Genomic DNA, 21,153 nt, shown 5'->3' on the forward strand with positions numbered 1-21,153 from the left:
TTAAGAAAAATAATCTCAATCCCTCTGCTCTTGAAAATTATAGACCCATCTCTAACCTGCCTTTCTTAAGTAAAATTCTAGAGAAGGCAGTCATTATACAGGTAAATGAGCACCTCAATAAACATGCTATTCTTGATAAATTTCAGTCAGGTTTTAGAACAAATCATAGCACAGAAACTGCACTCGTTAAAGTAGTAAATGACTTGCGGGTAAATGCAGACAGAGGCCATTTATCTGTTCTCATCCTCTTAGATCTGAGTGCCGCATTTGACACCATTGATCATAATATTCTTAAGAATCGCCTTAGTCAATGGGTGGGCCTCTCTGGCAGTGTCTTAAATTGGTTTGAATCCTACCTGGCAGGGAAAAAATTCTTTGTTAGTTGTGGTAATTATAACTCAAAGACACATGATATTCTATATGGTGTTCCACAAGGCTCTATCCTGGGTCCACTGCTTTTCTCAATCTACATGCTTCCATTAGGTCAGATTATCTCAGGGCACAACGTGAGCTACCACAGCTATGCTGATGACACACAGCTGTATTTATCAATAGCACCTGATGACCCCAAATCTCTTGATTCGCTAACACAATGTCTAACTTGTATCTCAGAATGGATGAATAGTAACTTTCTCAAATTAAATAAAGAAAAAACCAAAATCTTAGTGATTGGCAATAATGGATACAATGAGGCTATTAGAAATAAACTGGATGCATTAGGATTAAAAGTCAAATCGGAGGTAAAAAGCTTAGGGGTAACCGTTGATTGTAATCTGAATTTTAAATCGCATATTAATCAGATCACTAGGACAGCATTTTTTCACCTAAGAAACATAGCAAAAGTTATACCTCTTATATCATCGAAAGATGCAGAGAAATTAGTTCATGCGTTTGTTTTCAGTTGGCTAGATTACTGTAACGCACTCCTCTCAGGTGTACCCAAAAAAGACATCAATCGTTTGCAACTAGTGCAGAATGCAGCTGCTAGAATCCTTACCAGGAAAAGAAAATCCGAACACATTTCTCCAGTTTTGATGTCACTACACTGGTTACCTGTGTCATTCAGAATTGACTTTAAAATTCTGCTTATGGTTTATAAAGCTTTAAATAATCTCGCCCCGGCTTATATATCGGAATGTCTGACACCTTATATTCCAAATCGTAACCTCAGATCCTCAACTGAGTGTCTCCTTAGAATTCCAAGAGCAAAACTTAAAAGAAGTGGTGAGGCGGCCTTCTGCTGTTATGCACCTAAAATCTGGAATAGCCTGCCAGTAGGAATTCGCCAGGCTAATACAGTGGAGCACTTTAAAAAACTACTGAAAACACATTATTTTAACATGGCCTTCTCATAACTTCACTGTAATTTATTCCTGATACTCTGTATATCCAATTCATTATAATAACTATTCATTCAAAATCTGTACTAACCCCTACTCTCTCTTCTGTTTCCTTTTCCGGTGTCCTGTTGGTGGTGGCGTGCGCCACCACCATCTACCCAAAGCACCATGATGTTCCAACAATGATGGATGGATTAAAAGCCAGAAGTCTGTATGACCATCGGCATCAAGTGACTCCGTGAAAAACCCGAACTACAAAGAGGACTATTTCATTTATGTTAGGTAGAATGCCCAGAGGGGACTGGGCAGTCTCGTGGCCTGGAACCCCTACAGATTTTATTTTTTTCTCCAGCCTTCTGGAGTTTTTTTTTGTTTTTTCTGTCCACCCTGGTCATCGGACCTTACTCCTTTCTATGTTAACTAATGTTGTCTTATTTTAATTTCTTATTTTGTCTTTTATTTTTCTTCTCTTCATTATGTAAAGCACTTTGAGCTACTTTTTGTATGAAAATGTGCTATATAAATAAATGTTGTTGTTGTTGTTGTATGGACATTGTAGTTCCAGTAAGAACTGTACGCTGCTATGCTAACAACAAGCCATGGATTACAAGTGACATCAAGGGCTTTTTGAACCAGAAGAAAAGGGCTTTTAAAGGCGGTGATCAGCATGAGCTCAAGCGCGTGCAGAAGGAACTCCAAGTCCAGCTCAGGGCGGCGAAGGAGCAGTACAGGAGAAAGCTGGAGCAGAAGTTGCAGAATAACAGCATGAAGGAAGTGTGGGATGGGATGAAGATCATCACTGGCTGCAGCTCGAAGCGGGGTACCACCATTGAGAGAGACGTGAAGAGAGCAAACCAAATGAACTTCTTTAACAGGTTTGACCACCCTAACCCACTCTCACTCTTACCTCGGAGTACTGCACCCTCCACATATCCTTCTGCTGATACCAGCATAGGAGAGACATCCCCACCCATAATTACAACAGCGCAAGTGAGCAGAGAGCTGAGGAGACTTCGTGCCAGCAAAGCAGCGGGTCCAGATAGAGTATCGCCATAACTGCTGAAGGTCTGTGCATCGGAGCTGGTGGGTCCTCTACAGCGCATCTTCAACCTGAGCCTGGAACAGGGGAGAGTCCCGAGGCTTTGGAAAACATCTTGCATCACCCCAGTCCCAAAGGTATCACGTCCTAATGAGCTGAATGATTTCCGGCCTGTTGCTCTGACATCACATGTGATGAAGACCATGGAGAGGCTGCTGCTTCACCACCTGAGGCCACAGGTTCAACACGCCCTCGACCCTCTGCAGTTTGCATATCAGGAGAAGGTGGGAGCGGAGGATGCCATCATCTATATGCTACATCGATCCCTCTCTCACTTGGACAGAGGCAGTGGTGCTGTAAGAATTATGTTTCTAGACTTCTCTAGCGCCTTCAACACAATCCAACATCTGCTCCTTAGGGACAAGCTGACAGAGATGGGAGTAGATTCATACCTGGTGGCATGGATCGTGGACTATCTTAAAGACAGACCTCAGTATGTGCGTCTTGGGAACTGCACGTCTGACATTGTGGTCAGCAACACAGGAGCGCCACAAGGGACTGTACTTTCTCTGATCCTGTTCAGCCTATATACATCGGACTTCCAATACAACTCGGAGTCCTGCCACGTGCAAAGGTTCGCTGATGACACTGCTATCGTGGGCTGCATCATGAGTGGGCAGGAGGAGGAGTATAGGGACCTAATCAATGACTTTGTTAAATGGTGAGACTCAAACCACCTACACCTGAACACCAGCAAAACCAAGGAGCTGGTGGTGGATTTTAGGAGGCCCAGACCCCTCATGGATCCCGTGATCATCAGAGGTGACTGTGTGCAGATGGTGCAGACCTATAAATACCTGGGAGTGCAGCTGGATGATAAATTAGACTGGACTGCCAATACTGATGCTCTGTGTAAGAAAGGACAGAGCCGGTTATACTTCCTTAGAAGGCTGGCGTCCTTCAACATCTGCAATAAGATGCTACAGATGTTCTATCAGACGGTTGTGGCGAGTGCCCTCTTCTATGCTGTAGTGTGCTGGGGAGATAGCATTTAGAAGAAAGACACCTCACGCCTGGACAAACTGGTGAGGAAGGCAGGCTCTATTGTTGGCAAGGAGCTGGACAGTTTGACATCTGTAGCAGAGCGACGGGAGCTCAGCAGGCTCCTATCAATTATGGAAAATCCACTGCATCCACTAAACAGTGTCATCTCCAGACAGAAGAGCAGCTTCAGTGACAGACTGCTGTCACTGTCCTGCTCTACTGACAGACTGAGAAGATCGTTCCTCCCCCAAACTATGCGACTCTTCAATTCCGCCCGGGGGGGTAAACGTTAACATTATATAAAGTTATTGTCTGTTTTTACTTGCATTATTATCAATCTTTAATTTAATATTGTTTTTTGTATCAGTAAGGTGCTGCTGGAGTATGTGAATTTCCCCTTGGGATTAATAAAGTATCTATCTATCTATCTATCTATCTATCTATCTATCTATCTATCTATCTATCTATCTATCTATCTATCTATCTATCTATCTATCTATCTATCTATAGAAAAATTGGTCTGTAGGTTCTTCACTCTTTTTTATTTTTGCTCTGAAAACCAGAAGTTGACAGCTAGAATAGTTTTTGAAGTATGAATTTTTTCTGTCTGGCTGCTGCATGTCATGTTTGGCTCACCTTAGAGAACTCGAAAGGAGGGTTTACCTCTAAAATCTAGCCTCAAGCTTGACATTAGACCTAAAATTTTAAAAAAAGCTTTATCCCCAAAACTCAAGCAGCAGACTTTTTGGCTTGCATAGGCCAATAAAGGAGAAAAGCTAAGCATCTTCAATAGATCCCAAAACAGAGAGGAACCATTAATCCTCTAGCTTACAATAAACAAAAACCATGTTCCTTTCTATATTTCATGATTTAGCAAATGGAATATTGAAGGATAAACCAAAGAAAAACAAAACCAAAAAGTCTAACCAGCCTTATATTAATAGTCCACAAAGGCCAACAAACATATTTAAAATACACAGTTACAATCCCAAATTGATGCACTGCAGTGTTTGCGGAAATATTAAGGTTTGGGGGTAATTCCCCCAGCTGCAGCATCAGATGGGCCCAGCTCCATTAGGCTCAACATAGAGACAACAAGACATATAAGATGTTGGTACATAATACATATATTCAAATAAAACGCAAGGTAAATCGTGTTGAAAAAGAAAAAGAAACGTTGTGATGACATGAAACTCCAAGATAAGAGTGACTAAGATGGTGTAGCTTACTGAGATGAAGGTTCCTCGCAGGAAGAGGTGGGTCCAGTGTTGGATCATTGCATAAGCCAAAGGGAATGACATTAAAATGCCACAATGCCTGCCCGATAGTTAAGGTAGCCTTCTCTTTAAAGTAGGGCATGAGTGCTATCTGCCAGAATTCACTGTGCAAGTCCAATTAACTGATCCAGCTTGAGCCACTGATGAAGTCTACGGTGTTAATGATCCTGGACACAGGGTATGAGTTGAGCTTTGTAAACACATTTCGTTGATGGTAGTCAATACACAATTTCTGTCCTTTTTCAGATAAGAACGATGGGTTCTGTTCAGCAACTGGAAGTGGGTTCAATCAGTTCTGCAACTGCTGTTTTTAAAATTTTCTGTTTGGTGATTAGGCATTTGGCAAACAGTAGACGTAACCAGTGTTAGTTGTGTGTTTAGTTAATTCTCTCCTTGTAGGTGCCCCACCGCTAGCCGCAAAGATATTTATGAAGTGTTCAAGCAACTGCAGAAGATGGATACCTTGTTCAGACAGCCCAGAAGAGTTTCATTGCCACAAAGCTGGTACCATCCAAATGAGGTGGCAAGTATGGTGTTTTTTTGTGATTGGCTGCAGGACTGGCACGAAATGGAGCTAGCAATCTGTGTTATGCTTTCTGATTCACAGAGCTGCAGACTTGAGTGGAAACTGGGCATTGGAGTTGGAGGATACTGAGGGTATGGCTTATTGCCAAAAACACACATCTCCTGGTTCTGAAATTACATTATCACTCTAGCAAAGTCAAGGATTGTTTCCTTTTTTTTAAAAATTTTATTTATTAATTTTATTGTAATTATTCCATACAAATAGATCAATTTATAACAAAAAAAAATTGAAGACAAATCAAACCCCACCCTGAGAAGGAGAGCTTAGCCAAAGGAGAATTGCTTAGGGCTTTTTAATAAGGCAACAATAAACAAAAGAAAGGAAGAAATATATATAGGTAAATAAAAAATGGAGAAGGAAAATAAATGCGGTAATAGTTATTTCTCTTATTCTAAAATAATATTGATTAGATCCTGCCAGGTTTTGGAAAAATTCTGTATAGATCCTCTAACTGAGAATTTGATTTTTTCCAATTTCAAATAATATAAAACATCGGTTTCCCACTGACTTATCAGAGGAGAGTTAGGAATCTTCCAATTTAACAAAATAAGTCTGCGTGCCAAAAGTGTAGTGAATGCAATCACCATATGCTTGTCCTTCTCCACTTCAAGTCCGTCTGGAAGAACACCGAACACAGCTGTTAATAGGTTAGGAGGGATTGTGACCCCAAGGCTGTCTGAAAGGCACTTAAAAATGTTGGTCCAAAATGATGTTAGTTTGGTGCAGGACCAAAACATGTGACCCAGTGAGGCAGGAGCTTGGTTGCAGCGTTCACAGGTTGGATCTTGCCCTGGAAACATTTTGGACAGTTTTAAGCGAGACAGATGAGCTCGATATATAATTTTTATGCCATCACCCTGGTGGAGTTTGCTAAAGGTTCTGTGTAGCACCGATTGATGCAAGTATAAAATGGCTTTGACTCCCTGGCTCACCCAACTTCAATATTTAACATGCTCACCGGAATCTTTCTATTCTCTATTGTTGAACTGAGGCAATGCCATTCTATACTGCTTAATCTATAAGATTTTAATCTGTGAGAGATTCTTATTTTTTTGTCTTGTGAGACCAGACAGCTGTGTAGATGCTTCCTTTAATAGGGCGCATCTGTGTGGGATTTTAATGATATTTATATAACGATCACTGGCACTGTAGCTGCATTTACCCAAAATTACTAAACTTCTGCAGCTTTAGTTTGCTTCATGGGATTCTGGAAATAGCTTGACACGTTGAAATGATTCCATGGACAAATTATCTTTGTTTTTAAAAGCTTTAGTAAAAATTCAAGGTAAAACAGTTCACACAGGAGTTGGTCTCGTCCATTACGGGAGATGGATGTCTCAAGCGGAGCTTTGTTAGCAGCAGTTTTATTTTTTCTCTTATTTCTTATTATCCCAAGGTATCCTGTATTTACCCAACCTGAGGAGTTTCTATTACAGTATATAAAATGAGCAACAAGAAAGGGAGTCAGAAAGAAACAGAAAAGAAATCTATATCTACATCCAAGTCTAGACAGGCATTAAGTCCAAGTTCAAGGTATGGCCTTTCAGAGACTGACCTGGAACAGGCAGGAGAAAGCACAGACTTCCCAGGACCCCGCATTTATTTTTACTAGCTATAAGTTTTACTCTGTTGGCCATTCTCTCTTTCTCAGGGGTGGGGGTTGATTTGTTTTCAATCCTATTTTTGTAAAAATTGATCTATTTAAAAATAAATAAAATTAAAAAAAAAACAGTTCACACAAAATAATAGAAAAAAAACATAGCAAAGAAAAGAAAAATTCTTGTCAACTGGAATGGCCAGTGACAAGTCCACCTCTGTCCATCAGTATGGCTGTCCGTAACTGAAGACCAAGTAAGGAGACAACTGAGGAAGTACACACAGGAAAAGTTTTGGGTCAGATGGAGTCAGCCCTTGAGTTCTTAAGGCCTATGCTGATCAGCTTTGCGGTATCCTCTGTCAACTGTTAAGAAAGTGTGGAAAACACCCTGCACTGTACCTGTTTCAAAGAATGTAGAGGACTCTTTGCCTAATGACTACTGACTGGTGGCACTTACGTCTCACATCATGAAGACCTTTGAGAGGCTGGTCCTGAACTATATGAGTCCTTTTGTGGTAGACCACATGGACCCGCTGCAGTTTGCCTATCCAAAAAAGATTGAAGTGGAGGATTCAATTATCTATCTGCTCTACAAGGCTTAATCTGAACTGGACAAAGATGGCAGCATCATTATGTTTTTTTTGATTTCTCCAGTTCCTTGAGTACCATCCAGCCATCCATGTTAAGGTTTAAACTCAGAGATATGCAGATGGATGAGCCCATAGTGTTCAGAATAATGGACTATCTGTCTAGCAAACCACAGTATGAGAGATTCAAGGAATGTATTTCTGATATGGATGTAAGCAAAACTGGAGCACTACAAGGAACAGTCCTGTCTCCTTTTCTCTGTACATCTCAAAATATAAATAAAACACAAAGTCATGTCACTTGCAAAAATTCTCAGATGACTCTGCACTCATAGGGTGCATTGATAAGGGTGATGAGACAGAGTATAGAAATCAGGTGGAAAACGTTGTTTCTTGGTCCTGAAAGAATTGTCTGCAATTTAATATCAGCAAAACTAAGGAATTGGTTATTGTCTTCTGCAACATCAAACAGTCTAAGCGTCCGGTCACTGTTCAGGGAGTGAATGTAGAGCTGGTGGGCTTCTCCAAGTACTTTGGGGTCCACATCAATGACAGGTTGCACTGGTCTCATAATGCAGAGGAACTATGTAAGAAAGGGTAGAGCAGGCTCTTTTTTTGTAGGAAACTGATTTAGTTTAATGTGGGTAACAACATCCTTCACGTCTTCTATAACTCTGTGATGGCCATGTAATTTTCTACACTATGATGTCCTGGGCTGGTAACATCATTTCAAGAAAGGCCCACCGAATTAACAGGCTAATTAAAAGAGCAAGCTCAGTTACAGGTTTCACCCTGGACCACTAGAGGTAGAAGCAAAGGACAGAATTAAAGCAAAACTGAGTGCCATTATGAACAATTCTGCACATTCTTTCTCTGACACACTGAGAACTTTCAGCTAACAAATTATTCAGTGACAGAATACACAAAACAAAGTGAAAGGTTTGGGGATCCACCTCATATACTTGGATAAAAAAAAGGTTTGGTAGGTAGGTTTTTACAAATGTGACCTCAAAAAAGAACTGAAGAACAAATTAAAGATGGTTGCCATATATAGCTAGTAAATGGGAAGTGACGTAATGGGATGGTGTAATTCTGGGAACTGGAAATGACAAAAGGTTGAGGTGGGATCTTGAGGACCGGAAAAGGAAGTAACGTTGGTTGGCTTCTGAGAACTAGAAATTACTTGAAGGCTCAGGTTCGTCAGCTGTACTTCGGGGAAAAAAGAGAAAAAGTTAGTGGGCAGGGCCAACCCCTGGATTGGTGGGACTGGTGGGAACATATAGGTATTCAAGCCCATAAACTGTTCCCCAAGTGCACGTGTGTGACAAAGTCAAGAAACACTACTGGGGCTCCTTTATACCAACAGAAATACATCTGCATAATGCTCACTGTGACTGCCAAGTCAGAGGTTTTTCTTTCTTTTTAATTTTCTCCTTTTTTAGTCATTTTGATGTGTTTTCAGAGTATAGAGTCTCTATCTATTTGTCTGTCTGTGTGAAAGAATGGTAAGTTGAGTGGTATATGTGAAGTTTTAATTGATCATTTTGATTCTTCTGGATATTTAAATTGAATAATTTCCAGTAACAAAACTATTGATAGCCTAAAATAACTGTTGTGTTGTTGCAAATCTGAAGTTTAAAACACTCTTGCACATACAACTAATTTGAAGTGTACTGTAAGTTTTTTCTTTTTTTGCCACTAGAGGTCATGCAAGGCATATTTTTCTTATATTTGCTTCTTAAAATTATTTTTTTTTCTGCCTAAATTAAGTATTTAATAATATTGGAGATTACATTCAGCAATGGATGCTATAGGTAAATTTGAATATTTGAGAACACATAATTGAAAAAATATTTGCCTCAGCAATTTTATTTGAAATTGTTAGCTTTATTTTAATCTCCAAGTAAAGTAGAATCACATGAGGCTAATGCAGTGTTGCCACTTTACCTTAAGACATAAACTATTACATGAGTGACTGCATTCTGGAAAACATTCACAAGGTTACAACAGGTCTTTAGTTCAACTTTATCAGTGTGGTCTAGCAACCATATTGACAAGACTATAAACCACAAGATTGTTGATGCTGTTTTTGCTACTTGTTCATTGTGTCCCTTTAGCAAGTCATTTAACTTTTCCTTTCCTCTGGTGCTTGAAAAAACAAACATTATGATACAATACCTAAAATATCTTAGGACTGTGCTCACTACAGAATGGCTTTTTCTAAAGGTATTATTCATAGTAACAAACACAGCATCACACTTTGCAAACACAAGTAACTGTGGTCACCTAAGCAATTGATAATTTCCAGATTATGTTTATACATCAACAACAACAACAACAACATTTATTTATATAGCACATTTTCATACAAAAAGTAGCTCAAAGTGCTTTACATAATGAAGAAAAGAAGAATAAAAGACAAATAAGAAATTAAAATAAGACAACCTTAGTTAACATAAAAAGGAGTAAGGTCCGATGGCCAGGGTGGACAGAAAAAACAAAAAAAAACTCCAGAAGGCTGGAGAAAAAAATAAAATCTGTAGGGGTTCCAGGCCACGAGACCGCCCAGTCCCCTTTGGGCATTCTACCTAACATAAATGAAATAGTCCTCTTTGTAGTTAGGGTTCTCACGGAGTCACTTTATGCTGATGGTTATACAGACTTCTGGCTTTTAATCCATCCATCATTGTTGGAACATCATGGTGCTTTGGGTAGATGGATACATGCCAAAGTAAACTGCTTTCTTTGTATTTTCACAGCTTTTATGGCCATATCATGTTTTCAATGACACACTGAATTCTCATTTGTTTATCACTGTGACTAGAAGAGGGATAGTTTGAACAAAATGCTTAATTACATGGGATGGTTAAGGATAGTGATAGTATGTCCAAGAATATTGAGGTATTTTGTGCTGGGAGGCCTAGGGAATGTAGGAGGAAGAGGGCAGCACAGAGCAGAAATAGAGTACTAGGTACTGTAGGTGCTGGCAGTTGTGACACTAGATCAGGGGTCCTCAATCATGGTCCTGGAGGCCCGCAGTGGCTGCAGGTTTTTTGCTCCAACCCAGTTCCTTAATAAGAAGCCCTTATTGCTCAAGTAACACTTCTGCTTCACTTTAGTTGTCTCGCTCGTTAATATTTTGAACCCTTATTGCTTATTTTAGTCTTAAACAGCGGTATTCATGGTTTTTAATTGCTCCTAATTAGCAATAACATGCAAATGACAAAAGAGATCAGCAGGTCTCCATTTCACTTGTTACCATTTACACCTGTGTGTATTTATCATGCACTATTGGGTTTAATTAAATACTTGCAAGGAAAGTGAAGAGAAAAAAGTGAAGGACTGAGAAATACTCAAACATTTTAGCCTTCAAATCATTTGGATGATATACTTAGAGAGGGGAAGAAAATCTAGGATATGAGAATTACCTGACATAGCAGTTTTAAAGCACTAACAAACCATGAAATTAAAGTATTGGCAAGAATTGCTTTCTAATTAAGTAACCATGTTAGAACAAAAACCTGCAGCCACTGCAGCCCTCCAGGACTGTGATTGAGGACCCCTGCACTTAGATCATACCTGGGGAAAAAGAAGGGCACCATATTGGAACAGTCTCACACTCTTATTTTAAGATTGTCCTGGGCACCAAGATAAGAGTGAGGTCATGTTTTAGCAATTCACTGGCACTCCATCCTTGCTGCTCTTTTTGCCTACTGTTTGCTATGGGCCCCTTCTGTGTCTGTTTCTATACAGCACTAATTACACAACAGTCACTTGACAGAATGTGCAGAAGTAATAAAAAGGAGGATCTTATCTGGTGGTTCCTCTTTTAAGCCTCAGTTGACTTTTCCTATTTGCCTGTTTAGTGCATGATCTTCTACCTGGACTTTTAGTCTTTGGCTTGTGTCCTGAAATAAAGTAAAATTGTTTATTTTTTGTCTGCTCATATCTGCATTCCCACTTTGACACATGTAGTCTTCCTAGTTCAACAAGATGTTTCCTTGCTTGCTACTCTCACTTTAGATTTCCTTGTCCAATTAGTCATAGAAGGAAAGGCCATGACTAGTGTAGCATAAATTTAACCAATAGTAAATATGATATCATAGCTGGATCGTCATTATGTTCCCACTAGAAAGTAGACAGTCATGAATTTCCGCTTGTGGATTAATAAAATATAGTATTTCTAATCTAATCTAATCTAATCTAAATAGGATACAACATCATTATGGAAAGATCAAAGAACTCAACAAACAATAAATCTGCTTATGTTCATGTTTATTATTTACTATTGAACCATTGAACTACAGACACTTATTCCATAATGTGCCTTTTGCTTTTCTGTGTCTGTGTAATGATTTTTCAATAAGTGCAAGTGCAGGTGGTGGCAAACAACAATAAAAAACAGTACAGTAAATTCTTACTTGCATATGATAATCAACATGCCATATTATCTTGTAGTTTTGACTGGATTGACATCCCAGAAAGCTTATAAAAGATGACTTTTGGACTAGACTTGAGAAATAAAAGCATCTCATCAGCAGACTTGAAAAGTTCTAAGAAGATTGTCTGAAGATTTATCTTGCTCTACATTAAACGGGATCACGAGACTTACAGTATATGAACTGTTTCAGATTTATAGAGTATTTATTTCCTATTTTACTTCTGCTTTTACATATGCTCCACAATTACTTAAAATCTAATTGTCACTGCTGTCATAGGAGAGTATCAGTTTGTTTGCGTGGAAAAACTAACAAGGCTCATTTCATATCCTATGAATTTTGGAGGTTGTTATAATCACTAATAACAGCACTAGAGAGCAGCACTAAATATGAGCAAACCAAAAGCATTTTCAGGAGCACGCCAGATGTTGAAATACTGGGAGAGATTAAAGAAAACTGACTGGCAAAATCTTAATAACAAGCTTCAAAAAACAAAACAAACAATATCCTTTGCCTATCTAAATTGGTAGACTTTAGTTTGATTTTTAGGGGCTTTTAAATCATGACTTGGAAACATAACCAAACTAAATTCAATGAGAATGACAGCAATATATATAGAGATGTCAGCACCATATGACCAGGAAAAGGTATCATAATCATAAATAATATTGCTGCAGCCATTAAATGATGTGTGAAAATCGTAGAAACAACAGCAACAAGTAGGTGCTGCAATAATGTCACATAAACATAAATAATAAGTTTTAAAACCAGTCAAAATATGTCTGCAATGAATCCATGCATAATAAAACAGTACAGACAGTAGGTTGGCTTCTATATCTGAATGCATAATGATCACATGTAGACTCTCTACTCTCTACTCTAGGTTCCTTTGTCTGTTTTCATGTTTTTTCTTAAAAATGAGAAAGAAGTGTTGACCCATCTCTTTTGTAGTAAACTGATACATTTCAGGATGTTTTTATGCATAAGATCCATCGATTGTTTTGGAAGAATAGTGTCAGCTTAAAAAAAATAAAGCGGGAAGGCATCATTAGCTTTTTCACTGACAGTAAAACAGAATCTCTTTTTAAACCTTCGAAAGACTGAATTGCTCATTACCTGCCTTTTTCTCACTCTTCAAAATCCTGTTACACTTACTCTTGTGGAAAGCTTGCCTTTCAGCTGATTTCAAGTTACACTATCATACAAAGAGAATGCCACTGTTTTAGATTAACTCAATATTATATGTCAGGCTAAATTCACTTTTATGGTAATGTCTGAGTGTTTTTTTCCTTCTTGTTGTGCTTTCGGAAGGATCAGGCAATTACCCAAGGCTAATGGATGAAAGTACCTTTGGTCAAGATCTGGGTGCATGAAATAGATAATTATTCACCATTAATGTTTAATTTTTTCATACATTTAAACCTGGGCTTGCAATTTATTGAGAAGTTTTCATTTCATTTGATAAAACAGATGGGATGTCTAATGGTAGCAAAGTCTAGTTTGTATCTCTTGCCTGTTTAATGATTATCTTATGTCTTCCTTGTGCTATGCCATTTAACTATGTTCATTATAGACAGAGGACACATACTGACAATCAATTAAATATTTACTTCCTATTTGGTTTTATGAAAATTTTGGATTGCCCTTTTCAGCACATCTTCCTGAAAGATACAGAATATTTACCCTAAAGAATCACAATTATGACTACAGATAACAGAGACTGAGTGGTGTATTTCTCTGAATTCAGGTGTTGTCTGTATTTTGTTCTATTCAGTTTCCCAAGATTTAAGATTTAAAGTACAGTGAAAATCTATGTAGTGTGCACATTACATATGTGAACAACATTCAACATTCCATCATACCATTATACTGACAAGTGGGGCAAAAACATTTACTGGTTTACAAAGTATCAGCAGAGAGTATAACAATTTATCCCAATGATACAGCAAATTGCTGGTGACATATTGTTTTTGCTTTCCTTCTTTTATCTGTAAAAGTTAACTTTTTACTCTTTTTTACACACATGCTCTTTACCTTGTGGGTCCAACTGTTCTATTGGGCATCCAAGCATAAATCATGTATGACATCAAAGGAATAATCAGTGAGAATAAGAGGAAAAATAAGAGAATTTGCTATTGGTTTATTTTATTTTACAAGTAGAAGAGTTCTGAGCATAAAATATTAAAATTATATTTTTAGGATAGTTAAGTGTCCAACGATTGGGGAGACTTTCTTATAGGGCAAAGCTAAGGAAGCAACAATTCATTATCAGAGCATCTAACCAAATCAGTCATTTTAACTCTTTGCTTTTGAGTGTCTTTATTTTTCTACATAAAGTTTTGATAACAGTTTACCAGAGCTACAGACCTTTAAATAACATTCTGCAGGCAGGTCATGCATGCGCAATTCAACAAGGCAACATAATAGCATCTATAGACACAAAGTGCAGAACACAAAGTAACACCATTAACAAGGCAACAGGAAAAAAACAAAAATAATAAATAGAAAATGTGGAAACATAATTCATTATGAATCTGTAACAAAGTTTTCTAGTTAGCACAGAAATCGGAAAGCAAAATCAAAATTGATGAGAAGGAGAAACTGTAATTTTTGTACAGGAAAGTGGTCAAAACCAGAAGGAAAACAAATAAAAAATAACACAGTCCAAAATGTTATTCAGATAATCAAAATTAAACTTTCATGAAAAGTAAACACAAAAAATGGTTCTTTCTTTGAGCAAAAATCCCAAAACTAGGAAACCAGATAATGTTTGTCACCGTGTTTTATTGTGGCAGGACAATACAGCTCCTGTGTGACATGATTAGCAACTTGTCACCTCTATGAACAATATGCCGGCGATCATACATCCATGTAACATAATGACAGCACTCAAACAAGCAAAACTCCCACAAAATGGTGACATTTTGTCATCATTATAATAATGCTAAAAATAATTTACAAGCATAAAGTATTAACTTACAATCACCAAAAAAGGGAAATGATTTTTTGTAGCAAATGAAAAAACTCATCCTAATTTAGATTATTCTAACACATTGTTTAATAATGGAAGGACATAAAGAGTATATATGACATACATCAATTAACATTAATTGTCAATTCCTCGTTAGGTTAGGATCATACTACAAATAGAGGCAGCAATCAGTTTTCAAAACTGCTCGATCTACTTCAGGATTGCAGAGATCAGAAATTACCACGGCAACATTAATTGCAAGGCAAGTTCTGTATGGTGTGCAAGTTCACTTCATGGTGCACAAAAAGAGTATCAAGTTGAAAATTCAAACAAATTTAACTCAAGCATAATTATTAGGCAAAATAAGTTTCTATAAGCATATAGTAAAACTCTTAATTAATAATTATTTAAACATTACACAAATGCCTATCTCCAGTTCAGGCAGAGTAAGCTCAGGGATGGGTTCAGACATTGAGGAGGTCAAAAGATTATAAGATCAAGAGGTAGCCATGAATCAGAACTAAAAAAATACTAATGGTAAATCTTCATTCCCTTAAAATTGGAAATATAATTATCACTGCTTAAAAGAAAAAAAAATCTCTCATGACAGAAAAGAGAAATTGATGCTGCCTGAGAACTGTGACTTCAAGTGTCTGTAAAGCTGATGTTACTACACATGCATCCATATGCACCATGGAGTGTGCAGGTGTTGGTGCATTTTACTTTTGGAAGCATGTGAAAAAATAGGACACTCATCTTAATATGGAATAAGATGTCAAGACGTATAAATTTGTAAAATAAAGGACAATATTTCTGGCTGAAATGAATGAAGAACAGCATTTCGGTAGTTAAGAAATGAATTTGATCACTAGGAAGAAATACAGAGGATTATGACCAATGGAGAAATAGACAGCAAAGAGATTGTAGAAATGAAGTCAAATGACAGATGAAGTAAGAAACTATGCAAGAAAAGGAAAATCAAATCAAAACCAAAAACATTAATCAGACATTACTGTCAAAAAATCAAAGTAAGAGGTTCTGACACTAAAGTCTTCTCAGAGTAATCTTTAAGCATCCACTAACACAAGTGAGGGAAGGATTGAGAGTTTTAGAATAGAGATCCGATACACAGATATCAAAAGCTGTGCACTGTCATCTCATATAGGAAAACATAATACATTTTTTGACCTCCATATCACATAACCAGCAATAGGGACAGCGACTGTAAACAAGATGGACACAGACACAGACAAGTCTCTGGAGGGTGGCACGGTGGCGCAGTGGTAGCACTGCTGCTTCGGAGTTAGGAGACTTCGGTTCACTTCCCGGATCCTCCCCGCGTGGAGCTTGCATGTTCTTTCCGTGTCTGTGTGGATTTCCTCCGGGTGCTCCGGTTTCCTCCCACAGTTCAAAGACATGCAGGTTAGGTGCACTGGCGATCCTAAATTGTCCCTAGTGTATGCTTGGTGTGTGTGTGTGTGTGCCCTGCGGTGGGCTGGTGCCCTGCCCGGGGTTTGTTTCCCGCCTTGCGCCCTGTGAGCTGGGATTGGCTCCAGCAGACCCCCATGACCCTGTAGTTAGGATATAGCGGGTTGGATAATGGATGGATGGATGTCTCTTGAATGAAAATAAAATAATTGTTTAAATGTGCAAAAACATCATATGTATTCAAAAATTACAAAAAGGAGTAAAAGAGGTTCCAAAAATGGATTGTATCAGTTGTTTGCTGAAGATCTGATAATTTGCTGAGTTATCTTTATCTTTTGATTTTCAATTTTAATTTGTTAATTATTTTTTTTTATATTTTAAGATCTTTGTCTTGTACTGTAACTCCTAAGTAGGCTGCAGCTTGCAGTGTCATTATTTTTCATTGCTGACAACAACTAATTTTCATAGACAGGCACCTATTTTTCAGCCTTTATAAGGTTAGTTACATGAAGTAAGCTCTTGCAAACTCTTTCACTGGCTGCAGGCTAAGATCCTTTATATTGATAGGAGTAAATGCCAATGCATAGAAAGGTATGTACAAAATACACATAGAAGTGAGGTTTAAATGCTAAGAAGCTAAGGCAACATCTACACTATGATGTTTTCATGTAAAAACAGCATTTTAAAATTAAAATGATCTCCATCCACACTGAAATTTTCACATTATTTACAAAAATGTGCATACTTTTCTCCCATTTGGACATTTTGGCTGCCCCCTATGCGCAGCCCAGACCCATTGGGTCAGGCAGCCTGAACCAAGAGGTCGTAAACACAAGAAAGAACATCAGCGTTGGCTTGGAGAAGACCCAGACGATAAATGACCTTGAACCTATAGGGCTGAAGGTCCAAAAACCACCTAGTGTCCCATGGGTTAGACTCCCTGTGTACAGAAATCCACTCTAAGGCAGGTTGGCCCGTAATCAAGGTAAACTCATGATCCAAAAGGTAGTACGTAAGCTGGATAATGTCCCATTTGATTGCCATGGCCTCTCTTTCCACCACCACATATCTTGTCTACTGGTCTAGTAGTATCCGGCTCAGGTACATCACGGTGTGTTCAGCACTGTCGATGCTTTGGCTCAGCACGACTCCAAGTCCTGTGTCCAAAGCATCAGTCTGGAGAAAGAAAGGAAAATCAAAATTAGAAGTCATTAACACAGGTGTTGAAGTAAGGACCTCTTTCAAGTCACAGAATGTGTGTTCAGCTTTTTAACCCCATACCACTTTTAAAAAAGTCATCTTCTTTACTAGATCAGTCAAGGGCACCGCCCTTTCCGAAAAAAAGGTACAAACCAGTGGTGGTAGCTTGGTAATCTTAGAAAGGCTTGGACCTGCCGCTTGGTCACCAGACGGGGCCAATTTAAGATGGTATTAACTTTGGAGCACTGTTGTCTAACTGTTCCACCGCTCACCAGATATCTCAAATATTTGGCTTCGTTCAACCTAAGGAAACATTTCTTAGGATTGATACGGAGTCTGGTTTTAGCTAGCATCAGCAAACATCTTGGACCTGCTGTAAGTGTTTCTCCCATGTGCTATAAAAGATGACAACATCAACCAAATAGGCAGCACTATATGCACTATGGGGCCTGAACACTCTATCTACCAGACGCTGGAAGGTTGCTGGTGCCCCATGTAGTCTAAATGGGAGAACCCTGTACTGCCAGTGTCTGCTATGGGTACTAAATGCAGTTTTCTCTTTGGCAGAGTCTGTTAACAGAATTTGCCAATACCCTTTGGTCATATCTAAAGTAGTTAAAAATCGAGTGTTCCCTAGCCCTCAAGAACTTCATCAACTTGGGACATTGGGTAAGCATCAAACTTAGAGACCTGGTTGAGATGCTGGAAGTCATTACAGAACCTCCAACTCCCATCAGGCTTAGGAACCAAGACAATAGGACTGGACCATGGGCTGTGGCTTTCTTCAATCACATCCAGATCCAACATACGCTTGATTTCCAACTCTACTTCAGTTCTTTTCTCCTCAGGAAGCTGATAGGAATGTTCCTGGTTGACCACACCTGGGTCTGTAACAATGTCATGCTCAGTCAGAGAGTTTCGTCCAGGTTGTTCGCTGACCACCTCAGGGATGGACAGGATTAGTGCTTTCAGCTCCTGTCTTTGTACTGGATTAGAATTAGGTCAGAGATTAAGGGAGTGACTTTGGCTAAAAAGGGAACGAGATTGGCCGGAGAGGAGTGCTATGTCTCTTTCCTTCCACGGCTTCAACAAATTCATGTGGTATACTCGTTCACTTGGATGACGATTTGATTGTTTTACCAAATAGTCAACAAGCCCTTTTCTTTCCTTAATCTCATAATGGCCTTGTCAATATGCAAATAATTTTGAATGTGAGGTGGACACAAGTACCATAACACAATTCCCATGGTGAAGTTCCCTGAGGGTGGTGTTCTATTGTAATAATGAGCCTGAGCTAATTGAGCCTTATCCCTATTTTCTTTGATTATTGGTCCAATTTTCTTAAATCTATCGCGTAATTGTGTGATATATTCTAATATGTTAGTTGAAGGAAGCACCTCCTCTTCCCAACCTTCTTTTAAGATATTCAAAATACCACAGGGTTGACATCCCTATAATAATTCAAAGGGGGAAAATCCCTTGGATTGGACCAGCCCATCTCTTTGAGGATGATAAACTGAGGTTTTAAGATGCTTTATACAGAGTAATTTTGCAACCTCCTTGAACATCTCTGAAGTAAAAGGAGTCCCTTGATCTGTTAAGACCTCCTTAGGGATTCCAACTCATGCAAAGACCCCTACTAATTCCCATGCAATATTTTTAGATGTTGCCATGCGCAAGGGAATGGCCTCCAGATATCGAGTTGCGTAATCTACAATGACTTAAATATGCTGTATTTATGTCCTTTGGCAGAGGGTTCTAAAGGTCCCATGAGATTGACACTGATTCGCTCAAATGGAATATCAATTAAGGGGAGTGGAATTAGATAAGCGTGGTCCTGCCTGGGAATCTGACATAACTGACACTCTGGGAAAGAAGTGGAGAAATGTCGGACCTCCTCGTTTGTTTCGGGCCAATAAAATCTAAGTTTAATTCTCTCTAATGTTTTGGGCACCTAGGAGGTGGGTATGCACTAATTCACAAACATGCTGCCGGTAGGTATGTAGGACTAGTAACATTGACCTCACCTCACCCTCATGCTCCGCGACTCATTACAAGAGGTCATTATTTATAACAAAGTGAGGTCCATGTGGCATAGGATTATGTGTAGGCACCCCATCAAATGAGACTACCATATTCTTAGCGAAATTCAAGGAATCATCATTCCAATGCTTCCTTTTAAAGGAGGCCGGTGTAAGCTTAAATTGGAATTGTAATATGCTTAGGGGCTCTCTGTCAACCTCAAGGGGTGGAGTTTCTGTCCTTCCAGCAGGTCTTAAAGACAGAAATAAGCATAAAGTGTTGGGGGAATTCCCAGAGTAATCAATAAAGACTGATTTTCTAGTCGTTTGTATGAGATACAATTGACAAATACATACACTAGACAATGTTCTTTTATACCATCATGGAGGAAGTTACAACAAGGCAGAGGAAGAGGAAATAACAAAGCAAAAATGGAAATAGGAAGTGATGTCTTCAAGAGGTAATGGAATTGACGTTATTAGATGAGGATGGAAGTGGTGTGATCATACAGGGACCGGAAATTACATTATCAGAAGAGAAGTGACGTCATCATATAGAGAATGGAAGTGACATCATCAGATGAGGACAGAAGTTATGTCATCATACGAGCACCGGAACGTATGACATCAGTAGAGGATGAAAGTGACGTCATCATAAGGGAACTGGAAGTGACATTATTGTTCAGGGCCGGAAATGATTTTGTCAACTAGGTAGTTAAGTTTCCATTGTCTGGTTGGGATAAAAAGAAACATTATTCTTCTGTAGGTCTGTTGAAAAAGGGAAAATGGCCTTACTACTTGTTTCCAATCCTCTGTTTGTTGTACTTTTGCTTTTATTTGGACCTTTTGGATTCCCCTTAAGCACATGTGTGTGACAACACATTATCAATTTTGCTCTGGAAAGCTCCTCTCCTTAATGGTAATGGGGTAATTGCAAAACTAGTGACCGGTAAATTATTTGAATTTTGTGGATGTAATTTCAATGTGTACAAAGGCAATCTAAATGCATGAAGTAAGCAACACACCAAGTGCCACGAAAAGCAACTTGTCTGTGCCTGCTATGCTGGAGTGTGTTTTTTTTCTTTGAAGGGTGACAGATCAGATAATGAGATATTGCAATGAGCAGGATCCAATCAGGGAAGGGCCATGTAATAAGCATAAACCAAACAGAGTGTGATGGGACCAGCATTTGCAAATACCTTAGTTTTCACTCATCCCCACTGTTCTGTTGTTTTCAGAAGTCTGTGGTACTTTGACAGCATTCTTAAAAGTATTCATTTTCAATGGTTTAAACCTCAGGGTAAAATTGATATAAGGTGAAAATGTAGATAATTGGCTGCATTATTAAATGAAAACATAGTAATATGAACAAGGCCTAAGGGTCATAATAGGCGCATTGGATTTTAACGTTGATCTATCATGACTCATACTGTTGTGGTCAAGGTGAAAACTGGTTAGCCTATAGATTAAGGAATAACAAGGACCAGGAGACTAACACAGCCTTTAAGGAAAACAAGCAATAGGAGTATCACTTACCAGAGCTCAAGGGTTGCCACCAGGGACTAATCAAAGAAAAGAGAGTCAAAGTCGAAGTAATAAATCTGAGGTGTGTCATAACTAAATG

This window comes from Erpetoichthys calabaricus, chromosome 3, assembly GCF_900747795.2.
Source record: "Erpetoichthys calabaricus chromosome 3, fErpCal1.3, whole genome shotgun sequence".
In the NCBI taxonomy this organism is placed as follows: Eukaryota; Metazoa; Chordata; class Cladistia; order Polypteriformes; family Polypteridae; genus Erpetoichthys; species Erpetoichthys calabaricus.